Consider the following 25244-nt stretch of genomic DNA (forward strand, 5'->3'; position numbering starts at 1 on the left):
GTGTAGCAGTCTACTATGCCATGGCACAGGGCGCCATGGCAACAGGGGCGCCTGCCCGGGACTTAAATTAAAACATCTGTTTTTTTTGTTGTTTTTTTTTAAACTTTATTTAACATCCTTCATGTTAAATAAAGTAAAAAACAAAAAAAACCGATGTTTTAATTTAAGTCCCAGGCAGGGGCGCGAGCAGTTGCTTGTGAAGTTTTTAGCAACCGCTCGGCGCCCCTCACTCTCCGTGACTCCGTCGCGGTGCCGGCATTTCATGTTGATATTCTGGCGCTCAACATGAAATGCCGGCACTGCGGCAGAGCAAGAAGATGGATGCCTCCCGCTCCCACCGCAGGACTCTGGCAACAAGGGAAGTGAGGATAATGAGAAGTAGGGAGAGGGAGTAGATAGTTTGAAGGGGCGGGGGGTAGTGAGAAGGGGCAGAGGGGGTATAGTGAGAAGGGGCGGGGGGTAGTGAAAAGGGGCGCCAGAGGAGTAGTCCGCACAGGGCGCCAGAACACTTAAGGCCGGCTCTGGGAATAGCACTATGTGCATTCCCAGTGACCGGTATATTTAGGGAACCACTTTAGGAGCTACCTAAGTGTCTTCCAAATGTCTCTATTTAGGTGGAGTAGTCTGTCTCTGGAGCCAGATGTCCCTGATATCCTTTTTGTTCTGTTTTTTTTAGTGCAGAGTGTTTGAAAGGTAGGAGTGTTTAACATTGTTGTATAGCCCTAAATGTCACAATACTGTGAATATTATTAGAAGATAATATTATCATTGTGTTTTATAGATTTAGTTGTGTAATTAAAACATCTATAAATTCTGGTGTATGCGCTACCTCCAAAACAAACAAACAGGTTACAGAGTATAAAAATATATTTAATAGATGCTTATTGCATCAATATTTAAAATACATTGGACATACAAAAACAATTGATATAATATACAATTTGCAAAACAATTGCACAAATGCCAGTGACCATGATATGCCTTTTAACCCCTATATGCCAGAGTGGCATTTAAGAGTATAAGGCATTTCTGGAGGCAGAGTGGCATGTAGGGGTATAAGGCATTTCTGGAGGCAGAGTGGCATATAGGGGTATAAGGCATTTCTGGAGGCAGAGTGGCATATAGGGTGTTAAAAGGTATATTATGGGGCAGAGTGGCATATAGGAGCATATAAGGCATATCAGGGAGGCAGAGTGGCATATAGGGAGTATAAGGCATTTCTGGGGGCAGAGTGGCAAGCCTGGGGGCAGATGTGCTGTCAGGGTCGTGGTAGTGCTCAGTGCTCAGTGCTCAGTTATTGTGCTTCCCTGCTACATCCTGAGTGTGCTTGCCATATTGATTTTTCGTGTACCTACCTAGCTTCCCTCTGACTTCGCTACTGCCTGACCCTTATCTGCTAAACGGCTTGTGGATTCCTCGTGTACTGACCTCGGCTTCTCTATTTTACTACGCTGCCCTCTCGTGTACCGTACCTGTCGTGTGTCCTGACTCTGCATGGGCCTTATCTACTAAGTGCCTCTTCCTGTATCCTGTATACTGAGCTCCGTTACCCCTCATTATCATCCCACCTGACATAATAACTGAGCCCTATGGAGCCCGCAGGACTCACAGATGCCATCACTGCCCTGATCCAGCAAATGGCGGCTATGACACAGTCCCTTCAAGAGATGCAAACTAGCCAACATCACCTTAAGCAACAGGTGCACCAACTTCAGCTCCATCAAGTCGCTGCATCTGAAGCTGCTGCTGCCCCTCCTGCTCCACCCCGGGAGGGAGCAGCTGCGTTGGAGCCATCTATTCCTCTGCCTGAGAGGTTTGCCGGAGATCGTACTAAGTACCGTTCATTCATCACTTCCGGCCAGATCATGTTTAATCTGAAGCCCAGAACCTATGCTACCGACTATGTTAAGGTTCACACTGTCATCTCTCTGCTGGCGGAGGAACCTCATTGTGGGGACACAATTTGATCCATAATCATAACTCGGTCCTGGACTCTTGGCCTTCCTTCCGGCAAGCTCTTGACACACTCTACGACGATCCCTTCAGAGCATCATCTGCCACTTCTACTCTAAGAACTCTTAAACAAGGGAAAAGACCAGTGGAGGAGTATATAACCGAGTTCCGTCGCCTTGCTCTTGACTCTTCTTGGAACGATATGTCTGTCCAAGTTTAGTGGGAACTGGAAGAGGGTGTAACAGACCCGCCGGACTTTTAGGAGCATCCTTGGCACGAGCACAGGAGTTGCATGAAGATACGTATTTTCGGATGTCCTTATGAAGAGCTGGCCACCAAAACATCCGCTGAATGAGGTCTATGGTCTGGTGAATACCCCGTGTCCAGCGAGAGGAGAGTCATGATGTGCCTGTAATATTTGCAGATGGGCGTCAGGAGGTACGTAGATGTGACCTTGGTGATCGTACAATCCTTGATGTTTTTGTAAAGTGGACGTCTCAGAGTTGTTAGCAACCCCCGAGTGTTCACGTACGGAGTCCCAAAGGTTGCATGTAAGAGAAATGAAGTGGGTGGGTGACAGTACTGTATCCTGTTGTGCGGGATCTCTGATGGGTGCTCTCTTACATGTAACCGCTTGTCATATTAATTTTTCGTGTACCTACCTGGCTTCCCTCTGACTTCGCTACTGCCTGACCCTTATCTGCTAAAAGGCTTGTGGATTCCTCGTGTACTGACCTCGGCTTCTCTATTTTACTACGCTGCCCTCTCGTGTACCTCGGCTTGTGTCCTGACTCTGTGTGGGCCTTATCTACTAAGTGCCTCTTCCTGTATTCTGCATACTGAACTCCGTTACCCCTCATTATCATCCCACCTGACATGTGCATAACTGGGGGGGGGCAGGTTGGCAAATAAAAGGAAATAAAAACAAACATTTCTCAATCATAGCTTTTATTAAATAAAAAAAATAGCTTACATGAATTAATAAAGAAATAAAAGTTTCTTACAAGAATATCGTGAAGATTAAAGTGAGCACTGTTTTGTTCCACTGAATTAAATGGAACTTTTTAATCTAAAAATGTTTGCAGTTGCAAATGTACGTGTATATGTGTGTGTAAGGGCAGTGTACGTGTATATGTGTGTGTAAGGGCAGTGTACGTGTATATGTGTGCCTGTAAGGGCAGTGTATGTGTGTGTGTAAGGGCAGTGTATGTGTATATGTGTGTTTATGGGCAGGTGTGTGTAAAGGCAGTGTGTAGGGGTCCTGGGAGGGAGGCTAACATTAGCCTTTTTTAATTAAAAAAAATCTCTGCTGCTGTGGACTACTCTTCAAATGATGCTCAGCCGGCATTATGGTGGACACCTGGCAGGCTGAGACTCATAGGAATTTTAGTTCACAGCTAGCATCTGCAGCTTTACTGTTGCTGCACTTCCCAGGAGGCTCAGCCAGCGTCATGGAAGTAGTATGTCTGGCTGAGCCTCATGGGAATTCAATTCAATGTGTTGGTTATTTTAAATATGCAGGACTGTGCTGACAAAAATGAAGTGTGTTTTAAGTGGAGATGCAAGCGCAACATTGTAAAGTGCAATTGCTTGTATTGGTGAGTTCCACGAGATTTTTTTAAAAAAAGTATCCCTCTTTCACATTTTGAAACGTAAGGTATGCAGAGGTGAGGTTGATCAGGAAAACTATGATAGAAAACAAATATACGAGAAAAGTCTTAGTTGGTCATTAAATAAAGAATGTTACACCAGAAGGAATAAAAGATTTATTATTGAAATCAAGAGCCTTGACATCAGATACTCTCTTACACGAAATTAAACAAAGTTTTGCTGACAATTGCTTTAGAGAAAGAGAATCATTTGCAGGGCATGAGGAAAGCAATTGGAGAACTAAGGTAACATCCCATGTTTCCATATATCTTGGAACCGGAGGATTTTGAATCTTACTACCTTTTAAGACCATACATATCAAAGGATCTGGCTATAGGTACATTATTAACCAAAATATGTTCTGCTGAAATCGGAGAGCGATATAACTTGATAGTTCTGTAACCCTTACCACTGTCAAACAAAGAGGCCAAAAAATTTACAATATGAGTTACATCTGCTCGAACGGGATCCAAACCCCGTTCCAAACACCAGCAAGACCATACTTTCCTGGCGGATGTGTACGCCTTCCTGGTGCTCGAGCATTGGAAAGGATGTCTGTAGCTGATTCTGAAAGTTCCTCGATAAAGGGAGTCTCGAAATCAGCCAAGCCACTAGGGTAAGTGATCCGTCTAGAATCAACTGATGAGATTCTCTCTCTGAAGGTTGAACAGAACACCCAGAAAGGATGGAAGTTATCGTGGGGCATCCAGAAGCGTTGGGTACCAACGGGGTGATGAGGATTATGGTCACCTCCTATATGTCACTGTGCCCCCCCGATATGCCTTATACCCCCTATATACCACTGTGCCCCGATATGCCTTATACCCCACTGATAGGCCTAATACAGTGCCTACTGTAGTGTATTAATTATTGCAATGAAGTTTTCCCAGCACCCATATTTGTACTCAGGAACACTTGCATATTTGCACTCTGGCCCCAGCACTTTGCACTGCTCTCACACTCTGGCCCCAGCACTCACAGTCTAACACTCTTTGCCCTGCACTCACACTGTGCCCCAGCACTTTGCCCTGCACTCACACTTTGCCCAGCACCCATACTTTGCCCCAGCACTTTCCTCTACACCCACACTTTGCCCCAGCACTTTGCTCTGCACCCACACTTTCCCCAGCACTCAGTCTCACACTTTGCCCCAGCACTCAGTCTCACACTTTGCCCCAGCACTTTGCCCCAGCACTCACACTTTGCCCTGCACTCACACTTTGCCCCAGCACTCAGTCTCACACTTTGCGCTGCACTGAGCAGCAACGTAAGTTGCACTCGCACATTGCACTCGCACATTGCACTCACACATTGCACTCACTTACCTCAGATATAAACTGGTTCCAAGTAGCAGAAAAGTTTCTTCCGGCAGCAGACCTTTCTTTATGTAAAGCGGAGACTGCAGAGCGCGTTGAAGAAGCGGAGAAAAGATCGCAGAGGAGGTGAAGCCAGACGTTGCTTCCTTCTTCCCATGGCCACCAGGAACACGAAACTTCAACCGTCAGGCAGGACTAGCGTAGGACACAGCAGGAATCATAGCTCTTCGGGAACCTCGGCTGCGCTGTAGTATACAGAAGTATAGCAATATAGCCCTTTACTGCCCTGATAAGGACAGGACCGAGGCTTACCCCAATAACAAGACAAGACTCGTATTGAGGTAAAACAGGAACTACCTTGTTCGTTGCTTCCTCCCGGAATTGCAAGGGTTAACCGCTTCCAGCGCCAGACGATACTGTGAGGAAGGGATCAGGAACTGGCTCGGTATCCTCGATGTAGTAGCACCGTAGCCAAATACGGTGCTGTAATTGTCCTGATATAGCGATCCCCTGAAGCATTAGACGAGACTAATGTCCAGGTGAACAACAACAGTTTATTGGGAAAAAACACAGCCTTATATACAGTCCAACAATGAAAGGGCCATAAATTAACATATCCTTCGCCCTACCCAGACAGCCCGGTACCATACTCAGGCCACCAAGCCTCGCAATGTCTGTATAATGATCCAGAGGGAGCGGCGGCGATCCCGGGGTACCGATGGATAGCAGTTTGAAGTTTCCCCGGGACAGACCACGTGTGTTCCGTAACCGCGCCGGCTGACCCCTGCTCTCCTGGAGTCACAGCGACTGGGGATCCATAGGAGGCTCCCTCTCCGAACCACCCCTGGTCTGTACCCCACCACCTGTGGGCTAACTTCACGAAAGAGCACTCTGGTGGGGTCAATGGTGTCCGGGTTATGAGGGATTAAAGCCTGCGGGCAATTGCTCGGGTCCTAGCCGAGAAACAGTTCGAGAGGATTATGGCCATGACCCGGTCAGGCAAAATGGCATGTGATACACTGGGGATACAACAGGGAAAACAAGAACCACACATAAACCCCCCTCCCAAAATGCAGGAACCACAAATCTGTCCATGCTCCACTGTCTTTAGAGTCTCTGGTACATTGGGAAACGTGGCACTCCATACCAGGGCCCATAGTCTGTAGGAAGGAGGCTGGCACTCTGTCCCCTCCAGGGGCCCAAAGCCTGGGGGCTTCCATGACAGAGTTCTTTACAGATGCGGCTGGAGCCATAAGTTTCTGTATTCTTTGGAGGGGTAGATGGGCGGCATTGAAATGGCCGCAGTGATGGGTTTGGGCTGGTTGGACAAAAAATGTGGTTCTGTTGGAACTATTTCCAGTAGCAGTAGCTTTGTAGGTTTGGGGAAAGGAGTGTGTTAATAGAAGGCTTCTGCTTAACTGTGATAACATAGGTGTGGCATGGGTAATTAATACTTTGAGAGCTAAATCAATCTCTGTAATCAATGTTTTAAGGAGGCTGTTTTTTCTGTCTCAGGCATAACATTTGGATTAAGGCAAAGCATATTCCTGGAAAAAATAGGATTGCTGATGCTCATTCCCATTTGGATTTCAAGCTTTTCAGGATGTCAGACGAAGGCAGAAGGACTCAAAGTTCCTCAGAGCATTTGGGAGTTACTTTCACCCACTTAAGTAGTTTAGTTTAAAAAAAAAAATCATTGTCTGCAGGTTCTTGGAAAGCTTACACTAAGGCCTGGAGTGCATGGTTTAAGTTTATGAAAGTTAGATGCCTGGATGCCTTTGAAATAGGTATTGAATGAACTTTATCACTTATATTGGATTTGATGAGTAAAGGCTTATCAAGTTCGCTAATTGTAAGGTATAAATCCAGTGTTTCATTTTGTTATAAAGATGGCAGAGAAATTGGTTGATGCCAGAGGAGGTCCCTGCAGGCGACCAATAGGCTCACTCGCACTGCCTGTAACCCCTGACGGTAAAACTACGGATTTCCGCTTCCGTCAACTCCTGCGATGCCGCGAAGATAAGGTAGGTTAGATGGGGAAGGGACCAGGGAGATTAGTAGACGAAGACGATCACGAAGATTCTTCGTGTTGTGTGTCTTCGTCTTCATCTACGTTATACAGCCGCTATCTTCTCTTCTTCATGTCTTCAGAACGAACACGAAATTGTACTCTTCGTGTTCGTTTTCATGTTCGCCCGAAGATGAATGCACAAGTCGTTTTTATATATATGCTTATTTTGTTAGTTTTTTTTACTTGTTGTTGTTAATGTTATTTGTAAACTAAATAAGACCACAGTCTGTTTCATAAAATTACTGTGTCTTGTGTTTTTATCTAAATGTTGCAATCAGTTCATTTGGTTATTGTTATGAGGTTATTAAGTATCCCTTACAACCACATGCAAGCCCAGTTTGCCCAGTATGATTGGGGGGCGTGGCTAGCACTCAATGGAGATGCACGTGTAGCTGCTGAACTCTGAGGCTTTCTTACTATTTCGCTACCGAAAGGGTGTTAAACTTGAGCATGGGCAAGCACTTGAGGGCTGTGAATACTCCTAAACCCTCAGGGGTTAAGGAGAAATACTCCAGCACCTCTGTCCGGTCCTTTTTTCAAACTTTTTCCGATGTGGAACAACGGGGCCTACCTGACAGGATGGCGTCGCTGCCTCCGAGTCCACAAAGCACTTGCTCTGGATCTCCTTCAATTGCCGATTCCGACAACCTGCTACCTTCTCAGGCGAACCCGGCGTGGCGGGAAGCAATGAAAGACTTGCCTACCAAGGCAGAGATGTCAGACCTATTCCGCTCGGCACTATCGGGGGTCCGTGAAGACCTACAAGAGATAAAAGAAAATCTTTCGCAACTTGGTGACCGCGTGGTGGCATTGGAGGAGGAGAAAGAGAAGGTACAAGATACACTTGACGACATTACTACAACGGTCTCACACCAACAAGATACGATCACACGACTACTCAGACAGATAATAGGGGACGGAGGTCTAACCTTCGCATCCGGGGCCTTCCAGAGTCTATCCCTACTGCGGACATAATGTCCACTCTCACGTCCATCTTCAACAAGATCCTGGACAGAGCAGAGGATACCCCGATTGCTCTCGATCGTGCTCATCGAGCGGTTAGACCCAGAGGTCCCGACACACAACCTCCATGCGATATAGTCTGCTGCCTTCACGAATACCGCACAAAGGAACTAATTTTACAAAAATGCAGATCGAAATTACCTATCCTGTATGAGGAACACACCATCTCCATTTTTCAAGATCTCTCGCCCATCACACTTCAGACCAGACAGATGCTGCGCCCACTCACCTTCATGCTTTGTGAAGCTTCCATTCCCTATCAGTGGGGATTTCCTTTCCTCAAGCAGTGATATTGTGCCATCCTACCGACCTACCTGACTTCCTGAGCTCCCTGGATCTTCCTCCTCTGTACCTGCTGGAGTGGTCGTCTTCCTTATGCAAGTCCTCCATTACAACGTTGCCGAATACCGGCTTGACATCTCTACCTCAACGTCGCCAACATCGCAGACGGACCACTCAAGCAGATACGGGAAACAGCTGAGTACTTTCGCCTTCTATGGCAGCCTCCATCACCTTTTTGTGGCACACGGACTGGCCCACTGATGTTCCTCCATGCGGGCCGTTAAGTATCCCTCGTCTGACTCTCTCTCATATATGTTTTTATTTTTGTTTTATATTACACTCGATGTGATACTTCTTGCACACACACTCATATATCCATGTTCCTGCCCATGTATACATGCACACTGCTACACATTCACCCTTGGGCTGAATGTGCCCTTCTACTGCACACCCTTTACACATACTTCCACACTTGAAAGCCTCCCACTGGGTGCACATCACTCCCTACATTTACACATTTTTTTTTTACTTTTTGATCCCGGTCTTGAGCATACCCCCCTTCTTTTTTGTTTTTCTTTTACTTTACTGACACTTCATTTACACTACCCATGTGCTCGTCCTACTACTATGGACCCCCCCCAGAGCCTACCACTCAGAGCTCCATCGGTCTCTGTTTTGTGGTCTATGTCCATCTTCTTGGTCATAATGCTCACTTGTTGATGCCACGGCATCCAGCTATTATGATTTTAATGAGAGTATGTTTTTGGTTTTTTTTGTTATTCTGTTTACTGCTCCGATACCGTTGTTTGCTCCAGCTCTTACCGATAATTGTACTACCTTGCTGTTGCGCCCACATGGTCCTGCCAGACACCATCCAAATGATGCTTGATCCTATAAAGTTGATCTCCCTAAATATTAGGGGCCTTAATAAACACGAACAGAGATCCAAACTATTTGCTGAACTCTGTCGCACTAAATCCAAAATAGCTTTTATTCAAGAAACACATTTTAAAGCCACTAAGGAACCCAAATTAACTAATAAACACTTTACCTCCTCTTTTACGTCTAGTAACCCAGACACTAAATCTAAAGGAGTGGCTGTTCTTGTCCACAGACACATGCCCTTTCGTAAATTGGATAGCTGGCAGGACAAAGAGGGCAGGTGCATTTTTATTAAAGGGTTTTTAGGCACCCATAAGGTCACCTTGGCGAATATTTATGCTCCCAACCGTCATCAATCTAAATTTCTCACCGTGGTTTTGAAAAAATTAATGGAATTCCAAGAGGGTATGACTATTTTAGGGGGTGACTTTAACATGACTTTACACACCATGCTTGACAATTCCTCTAGTACTTCTTCTGTCCCCCATACCCAAATAAACCGAGTTAAGAGGCTGCTACATTTGGCGCAGCTTATAGACGTTTGGAGAACGCAACACCCTACCACTAGGGATTACACATATTATTCTGCCTTACACGACTGCCATACCCATATAGATTCCTTTTTCCTCACTCACCACCACCTCCCCACTCTTCACACTTCTTCCATTGGCCCTAGCATTCTGAGTGATCATGCACCGGTCTTTATGACCATCAAACCATCAAACCATCAGACCATCTTCGTTTCCAGTCAGACCCTGGATATGGCGTCTGAATGAAAACATTCTCTCAGACCCCACACTCTCCTCAGATGTTGCTGAGAATTTACGTTTATACTATACTATACTATACTATACAGAAAATACTACCCCTGGGATACCCTTGCCCACCGTTTGGGAGGCCCATAAGGCGGTTGTGCAAGGAAATTTATACAAATTGGTTCTCAGCTTAAGAGGCTAGCATTGGCCGCTACTCTTGATTTAATCAGGAAAATAACGGAACTGGAGAGGCTCCATAAATTCCAACGTGATCCCTCTATTTTGACTCAACTAGATTCCCTCCGATCCCAATTGGCCTCTTTCACAAATAGATGCCTTAAATGCCAATATCTTTTGACCAAACGGCATTTCTATGAATACGGGGATAAACCCGGTAAACTACTGGCTAGGGCCCACAGACTGCCAAACATTTTATAGCGCGAAACCGCACCGATAGGGGCAACCATGTCTCCTCCACTCCTGATATCACGGAATGCTTCCGCAAATATTATCAGGGACTATACAATTTACCTCCAGTCCAAGAGACGCTTCCCAACTATATGTCGGTATTAGACGCTAACTTGGATAAGCATTTTCCGTGCCCTTTGAGACTGGATTAATCGGAACTCCATAATTCTCCCATTACGCTCGAAGAGGTTAGGGTCGCCGTTAAACCCACTAAACAAGGCAAATGTCCAGGTCCGGATGGCCTTCCCATTTCGTATTACAAAAAGTTTTTCCCCGTCCTGGGCCCACATCTAGTGAATGTGTTTAACTCCCTTACATCGGGTTCCTATTTTGACCCACAGTCCAACGCGACCCATATTTCCTTAATTTTGAAACCAGACAAACCTTCTGATGTATGCGGCAGCTACCGCCCTATTTCTTTACTTAACTCAGATATTAAATTACTAGCCAAAATTCTTGCCTTACGGCTATCGTATATATACGATACGATACGGCCTTATATCCCCAATTTATCCACAGAGGTCAGGTGGGCTTTGTCCCTGGCAGGGAGGCTAGGGACAATACCACCAAGGTCATTGACCTTATTAATCTTTCTACTCATAAACGGATCCCTCTTACCCTGACCTCTCTGGACGCGGAAAAGGCCTTCGACAGGGTGGCCTGGCCTTATGTCATTCGAGTACTGGAGAGACTGAGGCTTGGTCATCACTTTTGCCTCTCCTTTTCTTGCTGGGGATGGAGCCCTTGGCAAATGCTATCCGTGCTAACGCCTCTATTGCGGGCATTCCTATATCTGGGGTCCAACATAAATTGGCGATTTACACTGATGATTTGCTTTGTATTAATTCAAATCCACTGGACTCCCTCTCCCACATGCTACATGAGTTTCAAACCTTTGGCATACTCTCCAACTATAAGATAAATCTTTCTAAAGCTGAATTAATATGCTGTAACGTCCATGCAGAGGTATTGACGGACATAACCCGTAAATTCCCGTTCAGTGTCTGCGACCAAGCCATCACTTACCTGGATCTGCGAATTCCCATGGACCTCTCCCTTCTCTATACATTGAAGTTTGCCCCCTTACTTGCTACCATATCTGCTGACCTACGGAGGTGGGAGTATACCCATGTTTCCTGGTTCGGTAATGAAAATGAACATTCTCCCCAGATTTTTATACCTGTTCCAGACCCTACCCATTTTTATTCCTTGCTCATTTTTCAAGAAATGTCATCGGTTATTTAGATCTTATGTTTGGTGCTGTAAGTCTCCTAGGTTATCCCACACACATTTAATTAGACCTAAACTCAAGGGTGGACTGGGGTTACCGGATCTGGAAAAATATTGGCAGGCGGCCCACCTCCGTAGAGTTACGGAATGGTCTATTTCGGTCCCCAAGCAGTGGTTGGAAATCTAGGGGTCGTTTGTACGCGTTCCTCTTTATTGTCTTCCTTGGCTGCCGGACTCCAAGAAACACTTCACCACTAAGATTTTGCTCACTATTTCCTCTACATTAAGGGTTTTTGGGTGGATTGTGAGGGAAGGTGTATTGACCTCCAGCCTGTGCCCCCTCTATCCAATTGTTCCCAATCCTAATTTCCCCCTCAGTATGACTGTTCACCGATCCCTGCTGAAGCCCTCACTTCTGTGGCAGATGGTCCGCTTTCATTCCATGTTTGTGGGCGACAACTTTGTGTCGGCCGAGACCTTTTATGGCAAGCAGTCCTTGACTTCTGCCGAACTCCTTTTCTATTTACAAACTCAACACTTTATAACATCAATTCCCAGAACTCCCCTCCTGTTTCGACCATTATCCAATTTTGAATCTCTATGCTCCTCCAGCTCAGAGACTCCGCATTTACTCTTGGTCCTATATGCTCTCCTACATGACTCTGCCTCCAGGTCAAAACCCTATTTCATGAGCATGTGGGAGGGGGATCTATCTATTTCACCGTCCCCCCAGGACTGGGATAACATTTTGTTTGCTATTCATAGGGTCTCCATCTCCAGTAGAATCCAGGAGTGCTCATACAAACTCTTGACGAGGTGGTACAAAACACCAGTAGATCTCCATAGGTTCTTTCCCTCTGTCCCTGATGTCTGTTGGAGATGCGAGACAGTCAGGGGGACTTTATACCACATTTGGTGGCAGTGTCCGGTGGTTAAATCTTTCTGGCAGGCAGTCTTGAGGGTGGTGGAGTGTGTAGGTGGCATGGACTTATCATGCAAGCCAGAGGCGGTTTTATTACACCTTAATTCACGCCAGCAACAGGCTTATAAGCGATCACTCACTAGCCACCTTTTAAATGCTGCCAAAGCTGTGATCGAAAAAATCGAACAAATGGAGATGGTGTGGATGTCCAGGGGAAAGGGATACTAACATACTAGGCGATGGCTCTGGTGGCATGAATTTGTCTCCTCCACCTCCCAGATACCCCCCTTTCCATGTCCTCCCGGTGACTGTCCTACACACTACTTTTGAGACTGGTAGGGGTGACCGAGAGTTCACATTTTGGATCTCTGTTTTTTCTTTTATTGATATGTTTTCTTTTCCATGTATGGCTTTTTCTTTTTTATGTACTTTGTATCAGCAAGGTAATTCTGCCATATGGCTCTCCACTTTATACATAATCGATTTGGCATTTCACTACTTCACCGTATTGGCGCTCGCCTGGAGCAACCACTAGAGGAGCTATTTATTTGTTTATTGGTTTATGGTTTATGTTGTTTATTTTTGGCTCCACTTGTTCTATATGATCAAGTCCTACCGCCACCTTACACATGTTCACTTCTGCGCTACTCTCTGATTGTCACCGTTGCGCTGGGCTTGCCAGGTGGCACCTTTTTTTTAATATACGCTCTTGGAGCTTAATGTAACAATATCTGGTTCGACATTTCTGTAACATCTGGATGTCTTTATTGTCCACTTTCCGTAATACACTGCTTGTATATACCCTATGTGTATTTTCTTACTGGCGGTTATTCTGCTGGATCTACCGTCTGGATTTTTTGTTTATGTACTTTCCGCCCTCTTAATGGGCTGTGGTCGGCACACTACTCACCGACATCTGGTCTTTATGCATGTATATTGTTCATGATCTCTGTATTTTACGCTGCTCAATAAACGGAGAATTATAAAAAAAGATAACATGCTCAATATGTGCTATCCAGTCCTGTCCAAAACACATTTACAGAAAGGGAGTGCATCGAAAGCCAATAAAAGGAGCAAAGAAAATCCAGTCATGGTTTAAAATGCTGCATTAAGCTGTTCTTACACCCCAGTGGATACATGTGAAATTGCAAGAACACAAGAAGCTTCAGCTTGTGACCAATATTTTTAAATCAGAGCAGTGCAGGGACATGTGGTTGTAAAGGCTAAATTAATTACATCCAATACAACTTTAAATTAAAACACAAAAACCAAATATTCAGAATAAACAGGCCATGGTCTTTTATTTAACATAAACATAATAATTACAAACAAACCAATTTGAAACATAACATATACCACAAAACTCTTGGCCCAAACCCAGAGTTTCAAACAACTTTATGACTTAAACCATGCCAACCGCCCTTAAGCCAGAAGGACAACTAACTGGTTACCAGTTCATCCCAAACGCCACAAATGGATATAATATACTCCATTTGTGGCCCTACCCCATAAAAACCATTGCCTGTCCAACCAAATTGAAAATATCACATCCAATATCTGACAGATATGCACCATCTTTCTTATGTAAACCATTACAATTCCCTTCCAGATCCACATGTCTAAAACCGAGCAGACCATACATTAACATAACCTTCTCCATAGATCTATTCAGCTTACGCCTACTCTTTCTAGTGCTTTAAATTCAGGTGTTTTGATCCAGATAGACCTAGGTAACATTTCAGACCGCACTAAAACCGCATTATTAAAAAATCTTTTCAGGTTTATCATATACCCTGCAGTGAATAACAACATTCGGCCAAGGTAACATATCTACACATTGAAAGAGAACACTTTCCAACAGACAAATTCACAAACCTCTCACTGCTACCCAAAATATAGGATCTTTGTTAAAATTGAAACCCAGATTATCTCCATAACTTCTTTGTGCTGCTCTTTTCTGTGCCCAGAAAACGAAAGAATGTCTCACGATCCATATTATCTTAGGATGTTGACATGAAAGAAACTTAAGTTGGCATCTTATAAAAGGTTAGGTCTAACGTAACTCAAGAAACGGTTTGAATCCCATCTCCCAATTATTTTGATATTCTGATTTTTCTAAACCTAATAAAGCAGCTTCTATTACTGCCCCAATTCTAAAAGAATGTGTTGAATACTTTTCTTTTTTTAAACCTAATGCAATAGAACCTTTCTAAAGAACTTTTCTAAATTGAAAGTTTGTTAATGGCAAACCAGACTTATGTATCAACCAATTTCCTCGCTCCTTTGGGTGGTCGTACAAAATAATTCCTCAGTTTTTGATTAGCATATCCCCACATATAACATCCTCCAATTGTAAGCCTGAACCACCCCGCTTATTAGCCTCCACAAATTGTGAAAGCTGTTACGAAGTGACAATTCAAAATCAATCCAAACTTTATACAGTGTTGTAAAAATCTCAAATTAAAATTGCTTTCTTGTGTCCAAACACTGCCATAACCTGTCTAAATCTGTTTGATCAAAAATTCTTTAAACATTGTTTGCTTTCCCCATAATTTAAAGAAAAAAGAAAGCCCTAATAAACACCTATCTCTAAAAGCCCTTGAACAAAATCTTTTCCTTACAAAACCTGACCAACATTTCCACGCTTTCGTATAAGCATTCCAAGTACCCCTCCGAGCTAAAGACTCAATACACTTTTCTGGATGATGTCAATTCCAAAACAAAAACAACCCTTTTTTTTGCTCCTGTGGCGACAGCATTCTGAAATATGGAATATGTTTAGGCATGTCACTAAATTGGATGCGTTAATTGGATGCATTATCCAATCAACGACAATTGACAGGAAATAAAGGCACCCCAACTGGTGCAAAACAGCAATATATGTATATGGCTGGAAACTTATAAACTCATAATAGTACCCAGTCTGTCAGTGGGACCGCCACGAGTCCAAAAAGTGAAGATTATTCCTTCAAGTGTGGTATAAATGAGCTTCCTCAACACGTTTAAACAGCTATGGGCTTGCTTCCTCAGGAGTAATAAATAAAAATCACTAGTTAGAGTGCCTTTATTTCCCGTAAGTGGTTTTAACCATATATATTCTATACAACTTTTGGATATTGCAATGTGCTTTCACTCTTTGTTTTATAGTAATTAAAAGAAGATGTTTTCTACATGATTTTGATGGGCTCATTTACCATGGAGGCTTTGTGAGTGCAATATTTCACCTTTACTCACACTGCTTTATATTTTTTTGCAATATTACACAATTGTGTTTCTATTTTTGTTTCCCACATGTTCTGCACTCCCATCCGGTCCACATCTAGTGAGACAGAATGACAGTAGGTTTGTAGCACTAACAAAAAGGTCCTGGCGGTGTCCTAAAGCACAGCAAGTTAATGGACTTTGCACACTCAGTAACATTAGAAGTAGACTTGTGCATTCATTTTTGTATGAATTTCAGTTTTAACGAAAATTGCCTGTTTTGTGCATTCGTACAAATCAACAAAAAACAAGGGGACTCTCCAACTAAACTGATGGGAACAAAACGTACTACAAAAGTGCTGAAAATTATTATTCATGAATTCGTCACAACATGTAGCAGCCCCCATTACAAGAGGTTTTGGCACTCTTTGATGAGGTAAAGTGTGAGGGACTCTGTATAGAAGGGTACATAAGAAGAAGTAGCTAAAAAAATGGGGGAGGGTGGTCTCATTGATGATAATGGCTGTTATTGATGAGTCCAGCAACCTGTGGGAGTTTTTCCTTACTTTCTGTTTACTCTGGCCAATCAGCATTTACAAGGGGTGGGACAATCGTTAGATGTGTGTACTGACGCCATTTTAACTGAGAGTTGGATTGTGAGGAAGTGATATTTAGCTTAGCAGAGGCTGTTATTGATGCTCATTGCTCACCTACCAAACTGCAAGTTAATAGTTTATTTTGGTGCAGACAAATGACTGTTGTAGGGTTTATTGGAGAAGCTGTAGTGTACCACTGCAGTGTATTACAGTGACTGCAGCAGACATTTTTCCCCTGCACCTGAGTGGAGTTTAGTTAATTAAGAAAGTTGTCTATTAGCCAAACCTGTAATTTGTGAACAAGTTCTTTTTTTTATAATCGTTCTATTATGATCTATTATTCTTCATTGATAAATAAATATTGGTGACAATATAATATGTGTAATTCAGTCCTGCTTCATGGGGGTGCATTTTCCTATCATCTTCCAGTGTTTAGGGCCCAGGGCCCTACTACTGCTGTTGTTGCTGCACCTCTTCGACCGTCATTACTCTGGGTGAACCTTTTAAAACAAAAAACAAATCTATAATATTCTGGAAATTTAGTCCTGCTCCCCAGGGCTGCATCTGTCAGTGTCTGCATGCCCAGTGCTCTACTACTTCTACTCCTGCTGCACCTCTTTGACCATCTTAACACTTGGAGAACCTTTTTTAAGTAACTTCTGTAATGAAAGGTGTGTGCAGAAGGTGTCAGCCCCCCCCCCTGGAAACACCCCTAATGTTGTTCTTAATCAAAATAGGCTCTTGAATTTCTTCCAAGCTGAACGGTTGAGAAATGAAATTTCTTGCCCGATAACAAACACATAAAAAAACAAAAAAGAAAAATTGTCTTTAGCGATTTTGCTCTCCGTCCACAAGTCTAATCACAATTTCCTCTCCATTAGCCCCTTGCAAGTTGCATTGAAAGTCCCCTTCCGACGTATGTATCCTGTTTTGGATCTCAATGGCTATGTTATTGAATATACACTGCTCAAAATAATAAAGGGAACACTTAAACAACACAATGTAACTCGAGGTCAATCACACTTCTGTGAAATCACACTGTCCAGCAACACTGATGGACAATCAATTTCACATGCTGTTGTGCAAATGGAACAGACAAGAGGTGGAAATTATAGGCAATTAGCAAGACACCCCAATAAAGGAATGGTTCTGCAGGTGGTGACCACAGACCACTTCTCAGTTTCTATGCTTCCTGGCTGATGTTTTGGTCACTTTTGAATGCTGGCGGTGCTTTCACTCTAGTGGTAGCATGAGATGGAGTCTACAACCCACACAAGTGGCTCAGGTAGTGCAGCTCATCCAGGATGGCACATCAATGCGAGCTGTGGCAAGAAGGTTTGCTGTGTCTGTCAGCGTAGTGTCCAGAGCATGGAGGCTCTACCAGGAGACAGGCCAGTACATCAGGAGACGTGGAGGAGGCCGTAGGAGGGCAACAACCCAGCAGCAGGACCGCTACCTCCGCCTTTGTGCAAGGAGGAGCACTGCCAGAGCCCTGCAAAATGACCTCCAGCAGGCCACAAATGTGCATGTGTCCACTCAAATGGTCAGAAACAGACTCCATGAGGGTGGTATGAGGGCCCGACGTCCACAGGTGGGGGTTGTGCTTACAGCCCAACACCGTGCAGGATGTTTGGCATTTGCCAGAGAACACCAGGATTGGCATATTCGCCACTGGCGCCCTGTGCTCTTCACAGATGAAAACAGGTTCACACTGAGCACATGTGACAGACGTGACAGAGTCTGAAGACGCCATGGAGAATGTTCTGCTGCCTGCAACATCCTCCAGCATGACCGGTTTGGCGGTGGGTTAGTATTGGTGTGGGGTGGCATTTCTTCCCTGCCTAACAACCATATGCCTAACCAGCAAGGAAGTTTCAGGTGTTCAAATCGGGACACCTGTGAAGGTGTCAGGATTCGAACCAGCAACGTTGCAGATTCCAGATGAATCACGTGTCCGCTACTCCACTTGGGTTGCATACCCTTGGTACAACACTTGTGATATTCTGGTTTCTGACCTTCTGTGACTATTCTTGGGATCATCCTTTGAACCATGCATTGGACAGCATCCCGAGGAACATGATGTGGTCGACGAGAGGGTGAAAATTAGGCTAGCCAACTATGAGGCTAACCCTCCCTTCGAGGTGGTGGATCACATCACGCAAGCAGCAGAAAGGGAAAGAGTAGAGGAATTGCGGGTCCAACCCAGCGGGAGCAGCTGTGGTGACGCTCCATAATTTCAGAGCACAAGCACCAAGAACAGACTAAAGGTCACTCATCAGTCCTTCCAGACATTCAACGACCTGAAGGGTCCCAAGCCGAGCAGTCCACAGCTGGCTGCAGGGATGCGAGACAGTCACAGCCAGAGAAGTGATCCAGCAATTTTTAATGGAAGAATTATTTCAACTGGCAGCCGGAGACATCAATACTGGGTAAGAAGCAGATTGTTTAACAGACAAATATGTGGGCATCCACCGCCCTCTGACCCATACTCACTACCCTTGCCCTGCTACCCAGCCAAACCCTACCATGGCACAACCCCTGCCCCAGGACCCCAGAGACTGTTTTCCACCACCGTCCCACGTTCTTATGCGTGGACCCCACGGATCCTTAAGCCCGCCACTAGATGCTTTCAGTGAGGGCAGTAGGAGTGCATCAAGCGGAATTGCCCCAACCTACAACCTGGAGTACTGGAAAACATCAAGCCCCTGGCTTACAAAATCGATGTTCGAGTAGCAGGGGGACAAGTTGATGAAACTCCCATGGCACGGGTCCACTTGGACTGAGGTGTGGAAAATGGATCCCGGGATGTGGGCATTATGCACAGACTCCCCATCGACGTGCTCCTGGGCAATGACTTGGGACTGCTAGAAAGCTGCTTTGTGCCTTGCAATCTGGATCTCACTACCACAGGCGCCTGCTTTGCTGTAACCCGAGCCCAAGCACGTACCAAAAGGACCTCAGTAAGTCCTGACCCTGACCCCCACCCCTGACTGACTCCCTGACAAGCAGGCATTCCTGTCCGACTCCATGCTACAACGGTACCGTACTAGGGCTGACATGGGGGAAATAAGCAAGCACAAGGACCACATTCTATGGAAAAATGGGCTCCTGTACCGGTCCCCCTTAGAAGACACCTCTGATCCCCACATTGTTACACCCCTACAGTTAGTTGTCCCTGCTCTTTACAGAGCTCCCCTCCTCGCCCTAGCTCATGCTGCCCCCCTAGCTGGTCAGTTAGGTAGTACCAAGACCTGTCACCGGCCTTGCGAAAACATTTTTCTGGATGAAATTGTCTCGGGATGCTGCCCAATATTGCCGCACCTGTAATCTATGCCAACGGGTAGGCAAGTGAGGAGACTCTTCCTGGGTGCCCCTAAATCCCCTACCCCTGATCAGCAAACCTATTCAGAGGGTGGCGATTGACCTCATATGACCACCAGCCAAACCAAACAGGTCTGGGAAGAGGTATATCCTCACAGTGGTCGACTGCTACCCGCTACCCCGAGGCAGTAGCCCTTCCCAACATCACCACTGAAATGGTGGCTGATGCCTTGATAGGAATCTTCACCCGGGTAGGGTTCCCCCGAGAGGTCCGACCAAGGCACCCAGTTCCTCTCAGAATTGCTACAGCAGGTGTGGACCCTCTGCAGCATTAAAGCCCTCCACACCACTCCATATCATCCCCAGGGTAACGGACTCTGTGAGCCCTTTAATGGGATGCTCAAACAGATGATCCCAGAACACAGATTGGGAAAGGCTTCTTCCCCATCTCCTCTTTGCCTACAGCGAAGTTTCATAGGAATCAACAGGGTTCTCACCATTTGACTTAGTGTATGGTAGTCCGGGGCCAAATGGGTATCCACCCTTGACCTAAGCCGGGGAACTGGCTAATTCCTCTGCCCGAAGATGCTGCCCCTAAGTCAGCGTTCATCACCCCGTTCGGACTGTACCAGTTTAATGTCATGCCGTTCGGGATGAAGAATGCCTTTATCCAGGAGCAGTCTTCAGCAGCTCCTGGAGGGAACATCTCCAGCACTTGGACCAAGTATTAGACCGTATCCAGCAGACAGGGATGACCGGACAAATGTCAGCTAGGTATGGGGGAGGTACAGTACCTAGGACACCGAGTGTGGGGGGGAGCAACCCGACCCTACCGAGATAGACAGTATAGTCCACTGGCCGGTGCCAGAGACCAAAAAGCAAGTCTTGGCGTTCTTAGGAGCGGCGGGGTATTACAGAACGTTGGTACCTCACTACAGCTCCATAGCTAAGCCCCTGACAGACCTCAGCAAGAAAGCCCGGCCCAAGACAGTATTGTGGTCCCCCAAGTACAACCAATCTTTCAACCAACTAAAGTCTTCACTGGGAGAAGCCCCAGTCTTAGCAGCTCCTGGCTTTAACTGTCGCTTTCTGGTCTACACAGATGCCTCCATGTTCGGGCTCAGAGCTGTATTGAGCCAGGTCAACGACCAGGGGGAAGAGCACCCAGTAGCATACCAAAGTCGCAAGCTTTTGGACCGAGAGGTAGGGTATGCAGCCATTGAAAAAGAGTGCCTTGCACCTACCTGTACGGAAGGGAATTCACCGTTCTTACAGACCACAACCCCCTGGTCTGGCTCAACCGGGTGAGCGGAGACAATGGACGTTTGTTACGGTGGAGTCTCTCACTCCAACCCTTCAACTTTACTGTACAATACCGCTCTGGGAGGCAAAACCAGAATGCAGACAGACCATCCCGACAACTGGATGTATAATGTTTACCCTGAAAGTTCCATTCTTGTTGATTACTTGTTTAAGTTGTAAGCCACCCCCTAATTTACTTGTGTGAGTAACACCGGTCGGGCTCTCCCAAAAGGGGAAGTGATTTGACAGAATAACCTGTCATACAGGGCCCGATGTCTCCAGCCTGCCTGCCAAACAAAGATAGCACAGGCAGGAACTCCATTGTGTAAACTAATCCCATTAAAAGGATTGTTGCCAGGGGGAGATTCAGTAGTTAAAGGGGATTAAAGGTTGGGTTGTCTACATATACCTGTTTATCAATATTAATGCAATTATGTCCATTGAAGCATCTTTAGCAAATATTGCTTCACTACTAATTACTTTCTCTCTTATAGCTTTCTCTTTTTGAAAAAAACATTGTTTTTTTGTAATCACATCTCTAAGGAGCAACCCCCTCAGGAATGCTTTTAATGCGTCCCAAACCACACATAAAGTGGCAGATGCTTTATTAATCTCCCAAAACTCTTTGAGCAATTGCATATTATTTTCTTTAGTATCAAGTAGTGTCAGCCAATGGGGATTGAACCTAAAGGGTTTCCCTTCATTCTTTCCCTCGTCCCCCAGTGACAAATCCACCATTAGTGGTGCGTGGTCTGAAATTGACCTCGGCTCATACACAATTTTATGAATAAACCTGGTCCCCAAATCATTGCATAAAAACAAATCGATCCTAGATGCGGTTTGATACGTGGCAGAATAACATGAGTATCTTTGTGTAACAGGATACATTAACCGTCATGGATCATTCAAACCCAGTTCTTCCATTATTCTTGCTAATGGGGTCTGAGTATTTAAATTAGTATGCCGTTTATTGACCACTCGCACCACATCTTTCTCAGAATCCAATATACAATTGAAATCCCCAAACAAATATAGTGTGAGATGTTCCTTACCTCCAATAAATTGAACTAATTTATTTATTGGCTGTGGGAAAAAAGGGGGAGGGACATAAAAGAAAGCCATAATCATCTCCTGGTTATAAATAGTTAAATGTACAAAAGTAAATCTACCTCTCTCGTCAATTTTTTTGCTCTTAATCACTAACGGAATATTTCGATGGAAAAGTAGAGAGACTCCGGCCGAATAATTTAAGGAGGAGGAGTGCAATTCCACCTGTGCCCATCTTCTCGATCGTCTCCTGTGTGTCTCTCCTATCGTATGTGTTTCCACTAAACAAATAATAACCGGAAGATGTTTCTGAACCCGATCGAATATGGCCACCCTCTTTCGGCGATCTCCCGTTCCCCTCACATTCCAAAACAAAACTTTAATTTGCATTCAAAAAGAAGAAGAAAAAAAACCCCAAACTAACCCTGCAGACACATAACCAGGGCCGGCCCAAGGCAAAATGCCGCCTGGGGCGAATTTTAAAATGCCACCCCCCCCCTTATCTACCCTTCCTCTCCCTCCGTCCATGCCGGCCCCCATTATCTACCCTTCCCCCCCCCCTTGTACTTACCTTTCAGCAGTCCTGCGGCGAGTCTCCCTGTTCGGTCTCGGTGCCGGCTTGTAATGCTGAGCGCCAGAAATCTTCCGGCACTCAGCATTACAAGCCGGCACCGAGACCGAACAGGGAGACTCGCCGCAGAGGAGAGAGGGGCGCCGAGCGGGTACTGACAGCTTGGTAAGCGAAAACCACTCGGCGCCCCTTTCTCTCTCTTTCGCTTTAAAAAAAAAAAAAAGGGCTTGGGGTGGCGAAGTGTCGCCCCTTCAAAAGTGCCGCCTGGAGCGGTTGCCCCACTCGGCTCCATTGTCGGGCCGGCCTTGCACATAACCCATCCCCCCAATCTCGTGATTTTCCACACGTGTCTCTTCACACCGTCATAATAGCTCCCCCCTATTCCCACAACAAAATAAATTAAACATTTAAGCATTACAACCCTACTCCTTCCAACCACCTAGACACCTCCTGAGGACTAAAAATAAAGTGCCTGACTTGTATTGCACTCGGAGCTTTGTGGGGAACAACAAAAAATAAGGGATATTAGCCAGTTTGAGACTTTTTTAATTTCACCAAAGGCCACACGTTGCATTTGTGTTCCCCTGGAGAAATCTGGATACATGGCAATCTTTGCCGAATTGTATGTAATTGTACCCATTTCCCTGGCACGTCTAAGAATTACATCACGATCAAATGAATTTAACAATCTAATTATAATTGTTCTCGCTGGAGCCCCCGGTGGAGGGGTTTTTGCCGGAACCCTATGGGCCCTTTTCACACAGAATAACGGGGAGAGTATTTGTACCCCAACGGTCTCACCAATCCATTTCTGACAAAAATTCTGGGATCTAATCCCTCCACCCCCTCTGGTAAACCCAGCATACGAATATTATTCATCCAGGATCTATCTTCCATGTCTCTCATTTTATTTTTCAGTTTCCCCATATCCATACTCAGGGAAGTTGTACTGCTCCTTATCTCCACCATTTCTTTGTCCAAGGAGGAGACCATTGTTTCCAGCTTAACAATCCTTTCCCTATCTTCTTTAAGAATGGTGCTAAGGAGTCCAGGTTCAATTGGCCGACCACACTCCTCCCCCAAATCCCCCATTTCTTGGGGAGTTGCAGATCTTAACCCCTCCATATCTTCTCCTCCTTTCACTGAGGGCACATTTTTAGCCGAACGGCTTTTCGTCACAACAGGAGAGGCTTTCAAAAATTTGTCAATTTTAACTGCAGCAATATTCCCTTTGGGGGAACTACCTGCGGACTTCCGGTGTGAATTTTTGGGGGGCATCTTCTTCCTCTGAACACTGTCCTACTAATATATCACAAACGTGCAAGCACATACCACACTGTTTTTTTTTGTTTTTTTGGGGTTTTTTTTTGTACTTTCAGGTATATGAGCTTCCAATGCTAGAATAATCTAACATAAACAGTGTCCAGACCTCCTCCTGCAGCCAAACCAGCGTTTCCTTTACTTTTTTTCCCCTTCCCTCTTTCTTTCTTTTCTATTACTTTCAAGTATATAAACTTCCAATGCTAGCCTAATCTAGCATAACAGTGCATAACAATAACAATGTCCAGACCTCCTCCTGCAGCTAAACCAGCATTTTATCACTAGACCCCAGCAAACACTCCATCAGCCTTCAAACTTTAGTCCAGTTACAGGAACTACAAGTGCCATCCAACCAACTAACTCATATATGGTGGTACCAGTTCTCGGTTCGGGACACGCAGTGCAGTAGCGGCTCTGCATAAGCCCAAAGAAGCCCAGGGAAGCTGTCGTGCTGCCGTTCTGCCGTGCCGCCGTACCGCCGTGCCAAATCGTCCCAGCAAGTTCCAGGCGGAGGAGAGGGAGAAGGGAGAGGGGGGAGGAGGAAGCACGCAGGAACGTACCTACGCCATGACGCCCTCGTTTCGAGCTCATTATTAGAATAAATTATTCTTCAATTTACTAGATTTTTTTTAATCAGTGCAATTGTTCTGGAAATATTTGGTTCAACAAGGAGGAACTATTTTCTCTTCTAGAAGCAGTGGCGTCTCCAGCTTTCATATTTAGGGGGGCACATAGGGGGGGGACAGGGACCAAAGTAGGGGGGGCAATTATAAAACGCTACATATACACGTACTCGCTTCTGCTTCTGCCCTATCTACCCCTGCGTACTCCCTTCTGCCTTATCTACCCCTTCTCCCTCACTTCTGCTCTATCTACCACTTCTCACTCCATTCTGCCCTATCTTCCCCTTCTCACTCCCTTCTGCCCTATCTACCCCTTATCACCCCTTCTGTCCTATCTACTCCCTTCTCCCTAACTTCTTCCTTTTGCCCATGTACCCCTTCCTCACTATCTACCCCTTCTCCCTCTCCTCTCCCTAACTTCCCCTTCACCATCCCTTCATCCTATCTACCCTTTCTCACTCCTGTATGCCCTATCCACCCCTTCTTACTCCCTTCTGCCCTATCTACCCCTTCCCACTCCCTTCTGTCCTATCTTCCCCTTCCCCTTACTTTTGAGTTTTATAGTTATACATATTCTCTTCTTAATTGTGTGATACTTAATAAATGATCATAGCCTCCTAAGCCACTTATTTTATGTGTTCAGAAATTTACTGTAACAGGTTGCTTAGTTAGGGCTATAGATACCATATGAAACCCTTCGTCTGTCCCTCA

The sequence above is a fragment of the Spea bombifrons genome, chromosome 13 (genome assembly GCF_027358695.1).
Source record: "Spea bombifrons isolate aSpeBom1 chromosome 13, aSpeBom1.2.pri, whole genome shotgun sequence".
Classification (NCBI taxonomy): domain Eukaryota; kingdom Metazoa; phylum Chordata; class Amphibia; order Anura; family Pelobatidae; genus Spea; species Spea bombifrons.